The sequence below is a fragment of the Lagopus muta genome, chromosome 6 (assembly GCF_023343835.1).
Source record: "Lagopus muta isolate bLagMut1 chromosome 6, bLagMut1 primary, whole genome shotgun sequence".
In the NCBI taxonomy this organism is placed as follows: domain Eukaryota; kingdom Metazoa; phylum Chordata; class Aves; order Galliformes; family Phasianidae; genus Lagopus; species Lagopus muta.
The window spans coordinates 23,591,400-23,611,071 of NC_064438.1; the positions used below are offsets into that span (position 1 = coordinate 23,591,400).

At 46.0% G+C, this 19,672-nt stretch overlaps 1 protein-coding gene and 1 long non-coding RNA gene across 2 annotated transcripts in view; both read left to right on the forward strand.

Moving 5' to 3' along the window:
• The first annotated feature begins 649 nt into the window (after positions 1 to 649).
• LOC125695351 (uncharacterized) lies at positions 650 to 6,454 on the forward strand. The gene is made up of 3 exons (XR_007377917.1): positions 650 to 1,835; positions 1,969 to 2,035; positions 4,705 to 6,454. It is a non-coding gene; the product is annotated as an uncharacterized LOC125695351 (long non-coding RNA).
• Positions 6,455 to 19,295: 12,841 nt separating this feature from the next.
• The window catches only part of PHF21A (PHD finger protein 21A), a 132,255-nt gene continuing 131,878 nt past the window's right edge, over positions 19,296 to 19,672 (forward strand). The window contains exon 1 of the mRNA XM_048949904.1: positions 19,296 to 19,382. The gene's annotated coding sequence lies outside the window, so the exon portion shown is untranslated. The remainder of the gene's footprint in view (positions 19,383 to 19,672) is intronic.

Consider the following 19,672-nt stretch of genomic DNA (forward strand, 5'->3'; position numbering starts at 1 on the left):
AACAGAATTGAAGGTCACAAAGTAAAGACCCCTGCAGCCACTGCTGGCCTCCGATTAAAAATAAACCCCTTTCATGGCCAGACAGTGGTTTGGGAAGGGGAAATGCTGAATGGCAGTGAAAACTTGGAGAATTTTTTGGCTAAGTGTCCTGCAAGGCAAACACAAGTGGCATTGATTCGGGTACAGCTCTACACCCCTGGCCACTGGCATGCAACATACAGGTGTGCTCCCTCCTTTTATATTTAACTTTTTCACAGTAAAACAAGCCTGATTTTCATGGTACATTTATCTGAGAGCAAATGTGAGAGCAACTCAGTCCCTGGAATTACAGAGAAGAGAAGCTGCCTAGTTTTCTATCTGTGCCACCCCCGGATCCAGGAAAATCACAGACCTCTGTGGGCTTCTGCTGCTTTGCCCCCCCTTATGATTAATATTGTCAGTTCCAGGTAATGGGGGCTGCCACTGTCTTGCCAGAATGACAAACCTACCTGCATTGCCCCCTCAGAGGCAGCACACAGCACAGCCATGCACTTAGGAGGCTCGTTTCTGCCCTTACATGGCACCAGGGGACATACGGGTCCCCCCCATGGGAGTGGGCCCTCCCTCACAGCAGGCTGCCGTCCGCTGCTCCTTGACCAGATACCAGCAGATTATTTTTGTCTTGGCTCACGTAGTCCCAATGTTACAATTACCCGCTGACCTCAAACACTTACTTTTAAAATTACCCCTCTTCAGCAAACCCTCTGTCTAGTGGGTTGGGTGGTTTTTTATTTTTTATGTCTAAATGGTTAAATAGTGGGTGTGGTTGAGGAGAGAGACAAAAAGAAAGCTTGCAGAGCAGGCAGGAGGGGGAAGGCTGTGAGGGTCTTAGCATGGAGAAGCCCACACGCTCCATAGAGGAGGCACAAGGCTTCCTCTCCTTCCTCAGTAACATCTTCTTCTGCAGGGTCAGGTTTCTTCAGTGGCAAACATCATTTCATAATGGTTTCTGTTCCTCATAGGTGTGCGTTGAGACTAATTCTTGCAGCCGTGGCATAACCCAGATAATCAAAGCAGCATCCTTTGGATGCAGGGTGAAAGTTAGGAGTTGTCTGTAAACTGATGTTGAACATAATGAAAAAAAAACCAGGCCAGCAACTCCAAAGCACTCAAAGCCTGAAGACAAACACAGGTGGGGAGAGGCAGCCATGACTGCAAAGGTGTGTTCACCATGCAGGAGAGATGTCAGTCATCCATGGCTCAGTGTTCCATTAAATTGTCTGCAAAGCTTCTCAGAATGTACAGAAATCTCTTCAGGAGGGAGAGAGGACCATCTTGTTCAGGGATGGAGAACACAAGGGAATGCGACACCAGTCTATTGTAGTGATGGAAAAAAAGGGGAAGCTGCTGATAGGAGAATGCACAATTCCTCACAACCAGAGCACTCACGAAGCTCCTTCAGGTTACTGTGTGCTAGGGCTTTCCCTCCATACTCTTACTGGTCTCAAAGCCCAGCTGAACTGACTTAAGTCTCATTGGAACCACTGTGAAAGATAAGGCACCAAGCAGCATGAAGAGCTTCAGCTGGGCTGGTTTTGAAAGCCAGTCTTCAACGAAATTCTGTCACCTGTAAGGCCAGCAGCTTATTAGGGTCACACATCACCAACAAAAAGCAGAAGTCGGTGCTGGTGGAGGAAGCCTACCAGCAGTGTCCCGAGCTGCAGGTGTTTCTAATGGGAGCTGCTGCTCAGGGTGTGTTCTGCTCTGTGCTATTGAGGAGCTGGGTAAGGCTGAGAGGCAGAAGGTGGATCTGGATGCTGTTGGACTGGAATGATCTCAGATATTTTTTTTGTGAGGTAGGAGGTTCAGGACGGGTAGGGGATGCTTCAGGAAGGGTTGCTCCTCTCACCTTTGTTCCTCCTGCTGCTTCCTGTGGGCATGGCGTCTTTTCCCTTTTGCTTTTTGAATAATGTGCTGTGTGTTGCCCAGTGTTGCTGAGGAGCTGCCAGCTGCAATGGCCACGTCTCACTGCAGATAAACAGACTTTTGCTTTGGGGTAGGTTCTTTTTTTTAGTCATTTTTGGGAAATGTGAAGCAGAGAGGTGTTTGATGCCCGCTGGGCTTGCTTATGTGTTGGTTAGCACAGCCTAGGCTGGGGCAGAAAGGAGTATCAGAGCTTTAATTCACCAATACCTTTAAATGGTGGCACACAGTGATGATGAAAGGGTATGTGAGGATGCAACTCTTCTCTCGTTTGGCTTTAAGCAGCCAAATCCACCTACCAGCATTCGTTGTGAGGTGTTTGTTTCACTTGTTACTTACTGCAAGGCAGCAATCAGAGGTATTCACCTTTGAAATAAAAAAAAAAATAATTCTGCCTTTGCTCTTCTAATGAGCTCTGGTAAATTTGCTCCCTTCTGTAGTCCTGGGGTCAATGAATTGGTGACTGCCTAGGGAGAAGCTTAATTAAGCTCAGATAACATAACAAAGGTTTCGCCCCCTTGCCCTCCATCTATACGTATCCTCCTTTACACATCTGGATAAAAGCTTCATTGCAAAGCTGGGAGAGCCATCGCTTCAAGCTGCGTCCCTGAGAGCACGCCTGAGCTCCCGAAAACCATTGCAAACTCTTGCATCATGCAGAAGCAGGGGAAGCCGGAGCAGCTGGGAAGTGAGAAGATCCATTCTGGCAGCTGTGCCACAGGGACAGGGCGTCACTCAGAGCAACAAAAGGTGCTGGCAGCAAGAAGTGCGGTGCCACGATTTCTTCTCCCTCTCGCAAAGGCAGAATTTCTCCCCGTGAGCCCTGCGCCAGCCATTCAGAAGTAGCCTGAAATCTGGCTCCAGCTGCACGCCTTTATTAATGACAGAAGCCCTCGAGGGGTGGGATCCAGAGGCATCACAGAGATATTTTTTTTTCCCCTTTCCTAAGCACAAAAGACAGAAGTGGAATGCAGCTGAGGAATGTTTCGCCCTTGGAAGGGATGTAATAAATCTCGTTGGATGTGCTATTTGGTTTATTTTGCGGGAGTCATTCAAAAGGAAAATGCAGATTGTGGGGCTTAGTGCTCAGCCTATGCTGGCAAAGGATCTCCAACAAAGAATGTTCATTGGCAGGGAATGTCCTGACTTTGCAAGTGAGAAAACGCCTCTTTTTCAGTTACTCTAAAAGCTGTCTTGTTATTATATAAAAGGCTGCTGCAAAGCAGGCTGCAATCGATTGTTCGCCAGATCCGCTAGGAGAAGGACAAGCAGTAATTGCTCTAATCTGCAGGAGAAAGGCTTTGGGCCGCGCTCAGGAAAGGCGCTTTCTTCCCAGGAAGGTCTGCTGGGTCGCAGGGGGCTGCTGGGGAGGCTGAGCATCCTGGTCCGGAGCAGCACAGCTTTCTCTGGGTGACTTCACCTCGGGATGGGCGGGAAGATGGCTTCAAAGACTTCGAGCCCCTGCCAGCCCCCAGTGATTATTTCTGTGCAGTTATTATTTAACAGTGAGGTGGTCCCTTTGGGATCTGAAGGATTCTTCCCATGCTGAAGATCGCTGAATCTAAGGATAGGCCAGCAGGCAGAGGTGAGGGAAAAGCTGATAGGAAGGAATTGATGTGCAGATGGGCTTGATTTACTGCAGAAGTGAGGCAAAGAAAAAGCCCAAAGGTGACTGTAAAGCTGGGCTTCCTGACAGAGAAGGGCAAGGAAGAGATTGCCTGCAGCCTCCTGCCTCTTGGTGAACTCCTTGGAGAGGTCACAGTGGAGGCCAGGCGGATGGCATGAACCATTTGGGAACCCTAAACCAGGATTAAAGGGACGTGGTGGAAGAGAAGCAGACTGCATGGAGCCAACCTCAGCTGTCTGCCACAGCTCCACCACGAAGGGAACCGCTTTGCTGGAAGGTGGGGGGTGGCGAGCTGATACTTAGCCATTGGTTGCACACGAGCTATTTTTAAATGGTATAGGTTTGGTTACTGCCAGTGGCACCAATCCAGCTTGTAAAAATCCTGAAGCCCTTCTACCTGCCTGCCTGAAGAGCTGTGGGATGTTCTAAGTAGGAGAGCTGCAGTAAGTGGGGTCCCAACACAGCTTGGAGTGCAGTGCAGCCCAGGATGTGCCCTGTTAACTGCAGTCCAGTGGTGGCACTACCAGTACAGTCACAGCTGCACCAGCTCCTCCCTCTGTGCTTTAACCCACTGGGAATTCCCCTTTCTCATCTGTTTGTGAAGAGAGATGAAAAAAAGGATACTCTTATCAAGGAGATGCTTGCAAAGATTCTAACTTCCTAGAACAGGAAGTGTGTGTTCACAGAGCTCAGTGTTGGGGCTAAGGCCCCGTGATATATTTTTAAGAGCTCTTCAGGTTGTTGTCCACAATTGTCACCTTCTGGAAGGAATATGTTTTCAGTGTTTCCCTTCTTGTTGGGAACACAAATATCTTCTGTTTTGCTCCCTGTGCTCTCATATGGAGAGGAGGCAGCTGTGCATGCAAGTGGTCTTATCAAGAAGTTAGCAGCCATGAGTTATTACCAGAGCTGGGCTGAGAACTTTGCTGCTATCATTGCTATTGATTATTCATTTAGAGAGAGTTGTATATTTACACAGTGCTTAATGAACAACACCAAGTTTCTTGGGAAGTAGTAACAGGAGAATTGGGAGGCCTTTCTTAAAGCGAAACAAAAAACCTAACGAACACACCACCAAGTAACAATTGCATCATATGTTATTTTTTCCACTACAGCAAAAGGCTCGTTCAGGATCAGAGGAGCTGCACAAGCACACTGGGACATTGTGAGAACAAACGGACCTAACACCCTCCCAGACTGAATGGCATTTTTATGCTGCTTATCGCGCTGACCTAATTCAAACTTCTGGACAGTCAAGTTTGGAATGAGCTGCCTGAGAGCAAACCAGCTCAAGGCCTTGGATTCTGTTCTTGCTGTGCCACTTACAGTTTCACCCATATGTTTTCAGAGCAGCAGCATTTTTCTCCTGCAAGAGTGGGGCTGGGAGTCTCAGGCTGAAACATGGGAAGTGTGGTCTGGACTGAGACCCCTGGGAGCAGGAAAGTCCTGCAGTGTGAATAGGCAAATTAATTCTCTTAGGGCAGGGCGCCATTTACCAGCACAAAGTTTTTGAGTGCTGGCTAAATTATTTGTTCAACATCCTAAAAATGAAAACCCTTTGGCTGAAGCCTTTGTAGGTGTTTTAAGAGTGGTGAAATTGAGACTAATGTTTGGGAGGAACTCAGGCAAGAGAAAAACAAACTGTAGAGGATAATTTTTAGGAAAAATGAAAAGTTTTCAATGCAGACATGATGTGCCAAAGCTGTGCTACAGCAGGAGCTCTGACAGGAATTGTGGATATCTTCTCTCTCAGTGTGGGAATATCCTCCAAGGGATCTCCACCAAAGCCCTGTTTTTAGCTCATTGCAAGTCACTAAAGCTCTGCTGCTCTTCATTGATGGCTTCTGCTCCAGAGCTGTGAATCAAGGTGCCTGCTCATGCCGTTTACATTGGCAGCTATGGATGTCGTGCTGGTGGACACAGGGTGGGGCTGAGTGTGCCTGGGCCCTTCTCGCACTGCTTCTCCCTGTCCTCTAGAGGCTGGCATGGATGAACAGGACAGCCTTGGAAAATATTAGCGTCTCACAGTGAGTGCTGGTTCTAAGATGTGCCCAAAGGAAGCCAGCCTGTGCTCAGGGGAATGACCAAGCAGCTGGGTGAAATTCTCTGGGCTCTGTGTTCGGAGCAAAGCAGGAAACTCTGAGTTCACCTGAGTACACTCCATCTTAGCCCACTCTGTCCACTTCTAATGATGATTGTATAAAAAATAAACATCCTTGTAAACAATTTTGTTCCTCCATATGCTACTCTGGGTGTTAACAAAGCAGCCATGCAGGCTAAGCCAGGCTGGTTCTGCTGAGCGTGGTGCTACTATGGAGTCCTTGCTGGCATTCATCACAGAGCGTCTCAACCTCGCTTTAACCCACCATTGCTCCATCTGTGCATCTTGGTGCATTTGCCAGCCACGCATCGTGTGGTTCAATGTGATCTCTGAGATTTTCCACACGGGCCAGTAGGTATTGGAGTCTGAGTTATTTTCAGCCTGTCTGCGACATCCAATTCCACCCACGCGGCCTGTGTGGCTATATAAATGGTGGAGGTGTTTGGAATAACAGGCCCGGAGGAAACATCTGTCAGCTCCGAAGGCTTGTGAGCGCAGCACGAGGCGTTCAGCTTGCCGTCTTACTGCGCCTTCCTCTGACTGTAAGGAAGCGGAGCAGCACGAGGCTCTGTCACATGGCCTGACCGCCTCAGCACTCAGGTTTTCAAATTGCCTTCGTCATTCATTTGGCCCGTGGAGGTAAAGCCTGCCCAGAAATCAGGATGGCACCTTAACCTTTATCCTCTGAAGGGCTGTTTCTCTTCCTTCTCTTTTTGTATTTTCACTGCAAAACGGCATCTCTTCATTTTACCACAGAGCTAGCTGTGCAGGGGCCGACAGGCTGCTCTGCTCGGAAACCTGTCCCTGTGCTCTCCATCGTACCGAAAGCAGAGCGCGCACAGAGCACCGCTCCCACGCACAAGCGGCTCGCAGCAGCAGCCATCTTGGAGCGCTGTACGCGCCGCGGGGCGGTGGCGCAGGCGGGACGCGGCAGCGCGCAGGCACGCATCCCCAGCCACAGCCCGGGGAGACGGCGCCCTCTGGCGGTCGGAGGTCGGTACTGCATCGTTCTAGGCCTCGAGCCGGGCTGCTCCGCCCCGCCGCCGCCAGGGGACGCCCCCGGCACGGCCATGGAGATGGCGGTCGGGCGGAGGGCGGGGCTGGGTGCGCCGCCATCATCGCGGCGCGAGTCTTGGCGAGGGTCTCTTCCCTCTGGTGACAGCGGCGGGACCCGAGGGAATGGCGTGGAGATGCGCCAGGGAAGGGTCGGATTGGGTGTTAGGAAAATGTTCTTCTCCAGAGGGCGGCGAGGAGCCGGCAGAGCTACCCGGAGAGCTGTGGGTGCCCCATCCCTGCAGGTGCTCGAGGCCAGGTTGGCTGGGGCAGTCCTTGGTGCTTGGGTGGCAATCCTGCCATGGCACGGGTGGGACTGCGTGGGCTTTAAGGTCCCTCCAGCCCAAGTCCGTCTGTGGTTATGCGCTTGTGTGAACCTTCCCCTTGTATTTAAAGATCAAAAACAACAGAAGCCAGCTGAGTAAAGCTGCCCTGGGCGGTACACAAACACTGCTGGATACAGGAGCAGATGTAAGCGCGGAAGAAAACCTTGAAGGAACAGATAACCAAGGGCACCAATTAGCTCTCCAGGAGGTTTCGCGTTTGTTACCTGGGAAAGCTGTCGCTAACTCAGGTGTAGCAGGGGTTAGCAGTGCAGTTTTAGTTGACATCTTGGGTATACTAACAAGTGTAGGAGAGCAGCTACAGCCTTGCCGAGGGGCTGGAAAAAGGCCTGGGCGCTGAGCCCCAGTAGCCATGGCCGTACTGGTAGGAGCTCCTCGCTGGCAACTGGCTCCGGTACGTCTCCAATGCTCCGACAGCAATGTGGCCATGCGGTGAGAAGCACTCCTGCTTGCTGTGCACCATTATGTTGATGGTGTCGTGTCATCTGTTCCCTGCAGGAGCCTAGGGCTGCAGTGCAGGAGGATGGGATAAGCGAGGAATTCATTCTTTCCACTCCTGTATTCTTTTGAGTCATGTTCTGAATCGTATCGAACAGCTATCTTTTGCAAAACCACCTACTCCTTTAAAATGAAATCTAAACAGAACTTGGAAATAGAAGATAAGTGTGGAGTTAATCCAGTTTCCGCAGGTTTGTTCCCCGCCATTGTGAAAAACAGGATTTATAGGAGGGTTGTAGAAGGTGAGTAAGAGGAAAGCTCTATATTCCAGACCTTGTAGTAGGTAATGGATGATTATAAGAACACGGAAGCTTTCACAGACATTAATGTTCTTGGTGGCAGCAGACTGAACTGGCTAATACACACACAGTTGGCAACGCGCTGTGTGCAGTAGCAGATCATCTGAGTCGTACGGAGGGAAGAAGGAGGTGCATAAGGACATCCTCACAAGTTCTTCATGTGCGTGAGAGTTGGTCATCAGTGCCAATGCATTGTCTGTATCTTTAATGATTTATCTTTGATGTGAGCTCACCACCTGCTTGGATCTGCTGTTTCTGCACTGAAGACACTCCTGGGGCTGCCAACTTGTCTCCAGAATACAGAGGGAGCAAATTCTACACAAACAGGAGCAGGGAGGATCAGTGAAGAATCTGTACGCTAGTGCTAAGTTACGAAAGATCATGAGGAGAAGGGGTTCAAAATGTGCCAGCAGAGCTGAGTGGGCTAAGTTTGTGTATTGCATTTGGTGGGAGCTAAACAGAAAACAGGCTGTGAACTGAAATATGAAGGGCCTAAATACGAAGGACTGTTAAGAACAACACAGTTCAAGCCGTGGAAGGTGGGCAGAGCTTTCCCAGCCACTGCCGAGCATCCACCTGCAGCTCAGTGCAGCAGGCAAAGTACTGGACTTGGAATACTTCCTGGTGTCTGAAGTCTGGATCACAGGCATGCAAACTTGCTGTGCAATAGAATGAACCAGGAAACTTTTAATGGGTGGTTTATCCTGGAACAGCTCATGATATCCCTTTTAACAGATATTTATTTCACAGGCACTTTTTTACTGCCATGTGGCTCTTACTTATTTAAAGGGGGAAATAACTGGATGGCCAACTAGTTCTTTGAAAGATACAAAGTTCAAATCAATTACACTCAGATTAAATACAAAGATCCCACTGAGCTCTGGTGACTGCTGATTTTGATTTGCTTAGAAAGGTGTCAAAATCAGAGTCTGGAGATACTTAGCCCTATTTTTTGCTGTCTGCCACGGTACCTAATTACTGTTTCTGATACTATCATCTGCTTTAACACACAAATTCCCTCAAACAGCAGTAGTCCCTAATATATCCCTCTTATATTCCCATCTTCTTGGCCACATATTGCTTACTGTGCTAAGTGCTAAATGGCTTTCGGAAAGTGCTAAGAGGGTGCTGTGAAAGGACTAAGCTGAGTTTCACAAGCAACTGCCTGCACAGAGGAATAGTGTTATTAGGGAGAATGGTGCCAGCAGGCCAGTGTGGGCTTATTCTGACAAATCTGAAGAGCCAAACTTCACGGCCGTGTTCTTAGGATGATTTAAATGAGACATTTTCACCTTGAAGAAATGAAGTTTTTTGTTCCTAGCTGAAATAAAACAACTGGATACTTCATCAGAAATATTCAACAGGATCAGTATGTTCCAGGTCAAGTTCATCTGCTCTGCCGTCTCTACCAGAAACCAGCTCAGCACTCGATAATTCTTAGAACCGAAAAACGATTCTTGGAAGATGATGGGAACAAAGCCCCAGAGCTAGAAAAGGAACACTGTTTCTTAAGCTCCAGTCAATCTCAGGAAAACAAAAAGCAACCCAGCCACAAAGGTACTACATCTCCACAACAATTCAAATGCTCCTTGACTAAACGCAATTGTGTGGGCATTTGCAGCAAGAGAGTAAAACAGATCAATATTTGTTATCTTCTTCAACGTGTGGCAGCATGTCGGGGCCAGCGTGTGAGCTTCAGCCTACGAGTGGAAGGGTGGCGTCACAAGAAGAGAAGCCAATTAATTGCAAGAGAATCTCAAAAACGCTGTGCGCTCTGAGCCTTTCTGGACAATCAGTTCCCTGGGTGAAACTGCTCCATCTGTGGTCCTACGTTGTTTCTCTGCTTACATATCAGAGTGCTTAACTGCTGGAAGATGCACTGCCTTGAATTGTGATCACAAGGCACCTCTTTGACGTGTCAGTTACTGTGACTTGTTGGGCTATAGCAAATTTTTCAGTCCAGTGAATGCTGATGTGGACTGGTCTCTGGCCTTAGTGAGCAGTCACACTGCTGCCAATGGATGAAGTTAACTCTAAGTCAGAAGGTCTGAAAAAAAATCTGTTTTCAACTTGAGTATTTTGTTAATTCTGTAGGGTGCTTCAGGTACGATCATTTTCTGCATGAAAGAGATGTGGTATCATGAACATTGATGGCTGCTTTGCTAACTTTTAATTTTGCAATTTTTGCAGTTAAATGGAATGAATTGCTTCTTTTTTCTTTTTTGCTCTAGCAACACATTTTGAATAATAGCATCCATAACTGTTTCACCTAACTATTGGAGTTCTGAAATGTGCTTATTACCAAAAAAAAGGGGCCACAGAACATGTTTTATCTCCTATCTAGAAGTTATCATCTGTAGGCCTGTGAGTTCTTTTATAAGGAAAGTTAAAGTTAGTCATAAGGAAAAGCCAGAATCATGATCTCATTTTATAGTTGGAGATGCTGTGGTGCAGGGGCAGCTGCAATGATTTCCCCCCAGTGTCGTGCCTTAAGTTGTGCTAGGGGAGGTTCAGGTTGGATATTAGGAAAAACTTCTTAGAAAGAGTGGTGAGGAGTTGGAACAGGCTGCCAAGGGAGGTGGTGGATTCACCATCGCTGGAGGTGTTAGCAATGTGGATGTGGCACTGAGGGGTGTTGTTAGTGGGCATGGTGGGGATGGGCTGATGGTTGAATTAGATGATTTCAGACATCTTTTCCAACCTTTATGATTCTACGTGGCATGTGCAATAAGTCCCAGTTCCTACTACATGCCCAGCAAAGTCCCCGGCCCACTGGGCCATTCACTCCTTTGCTACACTATTTCATCTGCTTTCCTATTCCACAGCAAAGAGCATAATTCAGGTTTTTTGCATCCTTCCAGCTAGAGGATGCTGCTTCCTAAGTGATAATGGAGTTCCAAAAAGCATCCCAGATTGACAACTCTTACTAGAACCTTATGCTTCTTGATTGTTTTAAAAGGCAAATATATATCTTCTACTCCCACGTCATCTAGAAGAAAGGACACATTGCTAACTAAATGTGGCCAGCGGAGGATAGCAGAACCTTGTTTGCAGCTCAGCACTGGCTATACTTTCCTTCTCCAAGTTGAGAAACGGTGACAAACTCAGTGGGTTCCAAAATCGTTCTGTGTTTTTGATTGTTTTGTTTCCTTAATGAAATTCAAAACTCCAGTAGTCAAAGAAACTGCAGACAGCTCTAGGGAGAACTGAAAAAGAGGAGGAAAATTTTGTCAATTTTTATTTCCAGTTAAATCACAACAGAGACTGATGGCTACGGAAACACAATATGTCCACATGGATGTAGGCAAGGCACAAGAGACTAAAAGCAGAGACTCTCTGCACTGGTGAGAGCTTAGGCACTTTTTATTGTTCCCCAGAAACCTCCTGGGATCTCCTCACCAAGATGTTCAGAAGGAGCTTCAGAAGGGGCTGGGAACTTAATTCATGGCCTTTTTGCACCGGCTGCCACAGGGTTTCTCTCTAATTTAGTAGATAGAAGGAAGTTGCTCTGCCCTCACTGTCCAACTAAATATTGCCATCTCCAGGCTTTGTAACAAAATAAATCATTTTGTCTTCATTCCTGGGGTGGCACAATTCAATTGTGGCCACCCTGGACATACGCCTTGGGCTTGTTTCCATCTTCATCCTTCATTAGCTGCCTGCTGGCAGGCCTGAGCAAACCTATGATATCCCTGATGAATTTTGTCACAACGTGCTGAACAACACAGTAACTAAACGGCAGTGGTTTTCATGCATTACTTGAGTACTTGATCTGAAGCAGAAATGTCTTCTTGTCCTGCTCCCAGTGGTCAGAGAAAAAGTTTCATTTTGATAAGCCAACAATGACCGTATTCTGTAGCCTCACCTTTCTTAAGCAATTCTGAATCTTTCTTCACAGAACACGCTTTCAAAACCTCAGATTTGCTGCTCAGCTCTGAGATCCTCAGTTTGTGTACAGCCCTCCTGTGCGAGGAGGGGCAAAACAGTTACCTGATGTGTCACACGCCCAACAGCCAGCATTAGCTTTGCCTTTTTTTGGAACAGCATCGTACTGTTGACTCCTATTCAGTCCATGGCTCACACCCTGAGCTGCCTTTCTGCCGTGCTGCTGTCTGGCCGTTTATTCCCCATTTTCTCTTTGTGCTTTTGATTTCCTTCTCTTAAGCGTAGCACTTTGTACTTTTCTTTACTGAGTCGCTGATTTTCTCCAATTTAGCGAGATCATTTTGAATTCTCAGTCCATCCGCCAAACTGTTTGCATCCTCTCCCAGCTAGATGAAGTCTGCAGATTTTATGAGTACTCTTTATTCCCTTGTCACAGGTTGCTAATGAAAATACTGCATAAAATGGATTCCACACAGATGTTGGGAGAACCCCGTTTGAAAATTCCTCTCCGAATGACAAGGAACAATTGATAAATGTTTCCAAAGGTATCTTTGTAATGAGTCATGCACCTACTTTTTGAGGATTTCATCTTAACTGTATTTCTTTGTTGGCTAAGGGGCCACACCATCACGTGGAACAGTGTGAAAACTGTGTAAGAATCAAGACGTGTTACCTCTTACCTATGAAGAAGGGTATATGGAACCTGATCTGAGACAGATACAGGCTTGAACAATTCTATCAGTTTCCAGTCTTCATTTCAATCACTGCAATTTTGTGTGCAACCATAACCTCAGTAACTGTCTTCTGCATCCCAGTGATTAAAGCTCATTCAATATTCAGCCAAGTTTCAAGAAAACATTTTCTTTCCTTGCTAAGACAATATGTAGACAGAAATCAGAGACTTTTTATGATCCCAGATTCAGTGAGGGAGATGTTGGCACTGTCTAATACCCGTATAGCTGTGATAAACTCCTTTGCAAAAAATATGACAATGTAGGTTGATTCTTGAAGATGTTTCCTCACTTTGTAGAACCCCCTGCAAGGAAGCATACTAATGTGTGCTAATAGTTGTGTATGATTTTAATTTATGTACTATTCTGTGGTAGTATGAAATTCCTGATGCAATCAGTATCATTGCAAAAAATAAAGCTGTTCTTACAAATGAGTTACAAATCCTCATTAGCCATCAGATGTTACATTAGACAAGCATTTGCTGTATCCTCAATATATTATGCAGTTTTTATTGCTGTTTATTGGTCACCTCTGTCCTTAACAGCCTTCATCACCCTAGTATCTAAGCAACTTGATCCTCTATGCCCTAGTGTCGAACAATGGCCTACCTCTAAGAGATGCTTTTATTTTTAGGGAAACTAGCACATCATCTCAAGGAATGAATGGTTATGATTCTGTAACACTGGAAGTGACTAATGCCGTGTTGTAAATGGGATAAAGGGAAATGGAATGTATTTTGAGAACAAACAGTAATCATTGACACAGTAATTTGCATCCCTAGATATTATAATAATGACTAAGTATCACTTCCCCTTGTTTGCATAAGGAAGAGTAGGCAGAGAAATCCAGTGATTCGGCTATCGCTCAAGCAAGGCACTAGAAAAGACTGCATAGGTTGCTTTACTTCATGTTGTTTTCCTCTGCTTTACTATGTCATTGAAATGCAGCTTTACAAAAGTCACGATCCTTTTTAGCACAAAAGTCTCTGTCAGTGTTTCACCAGTTCGCTCCACAGCTAGCCTGGTGCCACAAGAGTTGGTCAGCACTTGTGGAAGGTTTGAGAGAGGCAAGGCACAGAGTGCTGCCTTCAGAAGAGCTAGTTTGGATGGGTGACTTGGGATTCCTGTCAATTTGCATGTATTAAGTGCCAGCAGCCTCAATCTGTGCTGTCTTGCTGATGAAGCTAACATATTTTTGCTGCCTGAGGAAACTTCCTGCTCTTTAGAAAGCAATTGCAATTGTAAGGACCAAAGTCTACTCAGCAACCCTTCTACTTCACGACCAACCTGCAGCACAGGAAGTACTCACTCAGATTGGATCCTGAAGGTATGTTTGTGCAGAGAGCTGCTTTCACAAATATTTCTAGACAGGCAGTCGCTAGGAAGTCAGAACCACTGCATCAGGGGTGGATTATTTGGGAGCTGAAAAGCAAATATGTTTAATGTCTTAATTTTTTTTAGAAGAAAATTAAGCACCTGAGGTATGATTTGCTTTGTACTAAATGAAGGGAGGGAAAAATGTCATTAGTAGGATTGGTAATAGCATTCTAAGTTGTCTTTGAATTTCACACTGACTGCATATCACAGAACCAGGGCAAATAGCAGTGAATACAACCTTTACTTAGCTTCTCCTGACAAACATGCAGCAAAGGGTACAGCAGGCTCACGCTGATACGTGGCCAGAAGACGTACCTAGAAAAGGCAGTCACTCTTCATTCTAGTTATTTGTTTTCTCGTAGCTCTAGGCCCAAATGGAATAGCAAAACGGGCAGATCTTAAGACTTCACTGTGTGAGAATATGATAATGTCTAATTAAGGTCTATCTGGCCTTCTGCCTGGTTCATGTACCTAAACCAGGGGTTAGAGTTTCCTGAACATGTGAGGGAATTGTTACTGTGAGTGTGCAGCGTTCAGCTGTGGGAAGCAGTGGAGAGAGGAGGAGAATATCTAGCTGCTGAGCATGTCTTCATGGTGGAGGTGTCATCCTGGCTCTTCTGTGAGCAAGCATCTCAATGTGTGTCAGGGCTGGTAGAAAATCAAGAAATACCAAGCAGCTATGAATTCCCCTGCGTAATGCCTGCTTACAACTTTGCACACACGCTGCACTTTCCCCCCTGCTCTTTGCCTTCAAGCAAAAATGCTGCCAGTGTGGCAAGGCCTCTAGTGTGAGAATAACGCTGCCATGCCCTTTGGGTACCACTGCAATACAGATGAAGAAACGTTGGTTTACATTTGAGTAGAAGACCAGAAATTCAGTGATTCTGGCTCATTATCACAGCAACAGGTAGCTAGGAACATCCTTACTTTTTCTAGTACATTTTTCAATTGTTTTCTGGTTGTTGTTGCCTCTCTCTTCCCCTACAATGCCCTTCCAGTGGCTCCTGCCATCCTCCTGGTCCCAAGCCTTCCATCACTCCCTGTTCCTGCCAGAGGGGAGGGAGATGATGTTTTATTGGGGCTGCAGAGGAAAAAGAAGCAGGAGACATCCAGCTAGAAGGGAAAGGGGAGAAGCAAGGGAGGGAAAACAGGGGAGAAAGCCAGAGACATATTGGCTGGAGGGGGGCACTGGAGAAAGGGAAAGCTGGGAGCAAAACTGGAAGCAAACAAGGAAGAGAAATGAGGCAGAGAAAGACAGGAGGGACACTCACTGTGATACAGGCAGGAAGAAAGACAGGAAAGAAAATGCCAAGAAAAGATAAAGGGGAAAGGAGGCAATTTATAGAGGAGTGAATACAAGATTATGAAGGGAAGTAGGATGATTTGAGATGTTATGCATTAGGAGGCAGGAGAGAAGGGATATTTCATAGAGGGCAATAATTAAAGGTGGAATTGTGCTTGGCACTGAGGAGAGCACTTAGGGCTGAAGAGAAAGAAAAAGGGAGAAGAAGGAATAAAGGTAAAAAATCAAATCCTCATGTGGATCGGGGAGATTTCATAAGGGAAGGGAAGGGAAGGGAAGGGAAGGGAAGGGAAGGGAAGGGAAGGGAAGGGAAGGGAAGGGAAGGGAAGGGAAGGGAAGGGAAGGGAAGGGAAGGGAAGGGAAGGGAAGGGAAGGGAAGGGAAGGGAAGGGAAGGGAAGGGAAGGGAAGGGAAGGGAAGGGAAGGGAAGGGAAGGGAAGGGAAGGGAAAATCCTATGAGCTAGAAAATCAACAAAAGAGAACACTAATCTAAAATAGAGCATGAGAAACAGGGATGAATCATGAAGGAAAGAGAGAAATAAAGGAGGAAGGGAGAATAGGCTTGGAATATATCAGAATTCTTCTCTAAAATAGATCCAAACAGAATCTTTATTTAAAAAATAAAAAGTAAAAATTCAAGCAACAGTGGGAACACACAACTTTTTTAAACATTGAAATATTTTTGAATGCATTCAGCCACTTTTTCTGGTCCAAGCCCTTGCAGCCCTTACATTCCCTATGAAATCCCTGATGTACCATAAAGCCCTTCCCTATAAAAAGGACATCGTGTAAAGGCACACACTTGTTACTGAACTAGAAGTAGGGAGGGAAGAAGATCCCTCCATGTGTAAACCCCATTATCCTCCCCATTACTTAACATAATTTGCCTTAGGCAGCAAGTTGAATCCTCCAAATATTCGCTGCAGTGAGAGATACAGAGCGAGGCGCTCACTTATCTTTTCAGGTGGATTTCACAGTCTGGTTTTCTCTCTTTGTTCTCTCTTTCTCCCTGGTTCTGTTGTTTTTCTTTTATCTTTCCCTTTCACGTTTTTCAGCCCAATTTCACTTTCTGCCTGCTGTTCTCAAACAACTTACTCAGCTTCTGGTTATATTTTCCTTGCCGCCTGTCACCCACCCTCTGCTGATGCCCTCCAGGGGTTCCCTCATTGTCTGTGCCACCCCTTTGCATCTCTGCCTCTCCCTCCAGGTGATGACCTCTATATGCCATCCCCTACCTGCCTCGACCAGAGCATGTGCACTGCCTGTGTCACCAGGACTGGGTATGTGACTTCCCAGGGTAACTCCAATGTCTCGTTTCTTCTCATAAAAGGGAAATATCTACAGCTGTATAGTTTGCCTTTGAACACCAACAGAAAGGAATATCTACCTCTATCACATATACATCTATTACATGTCTATTCTCTATTTGCTTTCATTTGATCTCATGGTCTCTCGTCTTCTCTGCTTTGTTTATTTGACCTTCTCTTCTGATCCAAGTATTTGATCTGAAGTTAAAAAAAAGTGCAGGTTGGAGTAGATGATCTTAGTGGTCTTTTCCAACCTTAATGATTCTATGATTTTATTGAGGCCATTGGACTGAGGTCTGGAGATCTCTCTGAATGCCATGCCTACCCCGCATGCCACTCGCAAAATCAATGCACTGCAGGACATCCAAGGGGTGTCCTGTCCATGCCAAACTGATATGTCTCACATAAGCCCAAATGAAAGCTTAAAGGATACTTCTGGACTGTGGCAGCCTGAGGTCTCATCCACAGCCGTGGGACTGAGGAACCTTAGGTGGTCCCAGAGCAGGCATCTTGGTGCCCTTGTAATCAGTGTAACTAATTCTCACCATAAAAAGGTGAGGAATCTCAGCCTTCAAATTGCTCTGTTCTGAGCCTCAACACAGGCAGCACCCTGGACCACTGCACACGTTGGCACTCATCCTGGCACCAATCTGCTCTAGCCCACACACACTCTTAAGATATCCTTGATCCCACAGGTAAATGAGTCACAGGGACCTTCCTAAACCCACACCACCTGGAGTCTCCCTCAAGTGACCCATCTTGAAATGCCCTTAGCTGAAGTCAACAGCAAAGAGCTTTCTACATGTGCTGCAAAATAACATAGGAGAAAGCAGACGGCACTTGTAGAGGATTTTTCATTACTGCATTCAGATTTTTCTTCATCAGATGAAGATAAGGACTGTATCTGAATAATCCTAACGCTGCATGCCTTCTTCTGGCACTGGCGTAACCCCTTTGCATGTGTGGAGCTCAGGGTTAGGAGTGGCAATAGGAGAGAGACAGGTATTGGCAAAGGGCTTCTATTCTCCTGGGGATAAGAGCTGGAGTTCCTTGATACCAGTGCTGTATATTATGTTTTTAGGCGTGAAAATACTCAGTCTTTTCCTTAACTGTTTGCGCAGTGCCCATAAAAATGTGGCTCTTATTTCAATCAGATGCAGGTGCTGCTGTCCCATGGCAAACGTCGTATGTCTGGAACAGTTCTGCCAGGGTGAGGATGGGGATCCTCATGATCCTCATCTTCCCAGCATGAGTACGCGTGCCTGTATCATTACTAAGCACATCTAGGGGGCAGCTGCACCTTGAGCGGGGGAAGGATGTGGAATGACACTATTGTTTATCTACCTAATCATGCCGTTTTTTTCTCAAAACCAAAACAAAGAAGGAGCCTCTAAACTTTTCCAGAGTGTATCACGGGATCGGGACAGGCTGGCCTGGCAGGCTGATTTCCCACCAAGCAGTTCACACCGACAGCCAAAGGAAGAGGCACGATGAATTGGGAAGCCAAAAATCAGCAAAAAAATCTCTGCTGGTTCTGCAGCTGCCTGATGGTGAAAAGGAGCCATCTCGATGCCAGAAGGAGATAATCCGCTGACAGCCGGTTATGCTAGTAAAGATAAATAAACAGCAGCTATTTGATCCCCTCCAAGGACACCACGGTAGAAGGGGTGTAACTTCCCATCCCTCAGCTGTTTACAAATAGCTGAGAAACGTTTGTTTCTGGGAGATAATTAATTTATTTCAGTCTGGGCAAAAGAAGAATTGCTGAAGGCCAGCGTGGGCTGGAAATGGCATTTTAGCACCTTTGCATATTTGGACATTTTTCCTTGAATTCCTCACTAAATCTGTACAGGACACATTTCTCCACAAGGACAGGCAGTGTTTGAGGTCTCTCATTTTATCCATTAAGGTTAATGTTCCCAGTACAGTCTTCTCATCTCTGCCAGAAAGGATTCCCTGAGGAATTTAAAACTTCTGAATGAATTCCCCAGAAATATCCATTGATATAATTATTCCCAGGCACTGTAAGTTCAATTTTGCTGGAAAGAGGCAAGCATCCCGTGCAAGTGAGGAAAGACATGGTTCATGTGAAACTGGGGAGATAAAAATTCCTTTTTCAAGCTTCAATATATTTAGCAGTGCTATAGTTGTTGTGGATGTAGAAGAGCAAATCATAAAGGTGGTATATGAAATCAACTGTTATCACTGGGAAACACAAGTGAACTTTTAGGTACACAAGCCTTTCTTTAGGTCCAAAGTGGAAGAAGTAAAATTCAAGTTAAATATAGATTTAAATGTTGCAGAGAACATGCTTTCCATAGAGGGAGGACATCTCAGTTCCTCTGAGGTGGAATTAAACCAGGCCCTGTCACTCCTAGCAGCTCTCCCTTTTCTACTGTGTGCACCGACAGAAATACCACGGTTCATTCTTCATACAAATTTACCATGTGGTTTCCATGCAAATGCCCAAATGGTTTGTGATATAACAACAAAACAAACCACAGTATGAGAAGTTTCATTCTATTGAAGCAGAGCAGAGGGCACACCAAGTCTGCATACCATAAGCACACGTGAAAAGAGAAGTCTCTTGCAATGATTTTGTTTCCTCTCTGAAAAAAAAAAAAGTGACATCTTTTGTTCCTGAATTTGTACCTGTGACAATCTATGGTAACTGTTGACTCACGGCCTGAAGCACTGATTGAGCACCTGGAGAAAGGACCCGATCAGCCCTGGGAGCACAGGTGAAGGCAATTCAGCTGTGTGTCTGCAAGAGGTAGAGTTTGTCTGCACCTCTCTTAAACCTCATTTAAAGTCTGACTGCCACAAGGAACAAATCTCTGGTTGAAGATCCCTCACTTGTGGAGTTTTCCGTGTGAGCCTAGATGTTCAACTATAGGTGAGTTCTTTTCCTTTCTTTTGTAACACCTTTCCATTTGCACTAATCCTTTTGTTATTACCCTTTCTGTGTTGCCCTTCCACCACGTAGATCTTTTGGATTGTTACAGCCGATACTGTTGGCTGTTGGGAAGAGACCAAAGCTGCCTCATCTAACTTATCCTTTCCCTGATAATGTCCCATCTCAGGTACTTTGGGAGGGCTGTATGAAGTGGGGCCTGAAGGCCACTGGTAGTCAGTGGTGAAAGTCTGGCTTGCATCCTTCTGCAGGTTTGTTTTGTGATTTTCTGA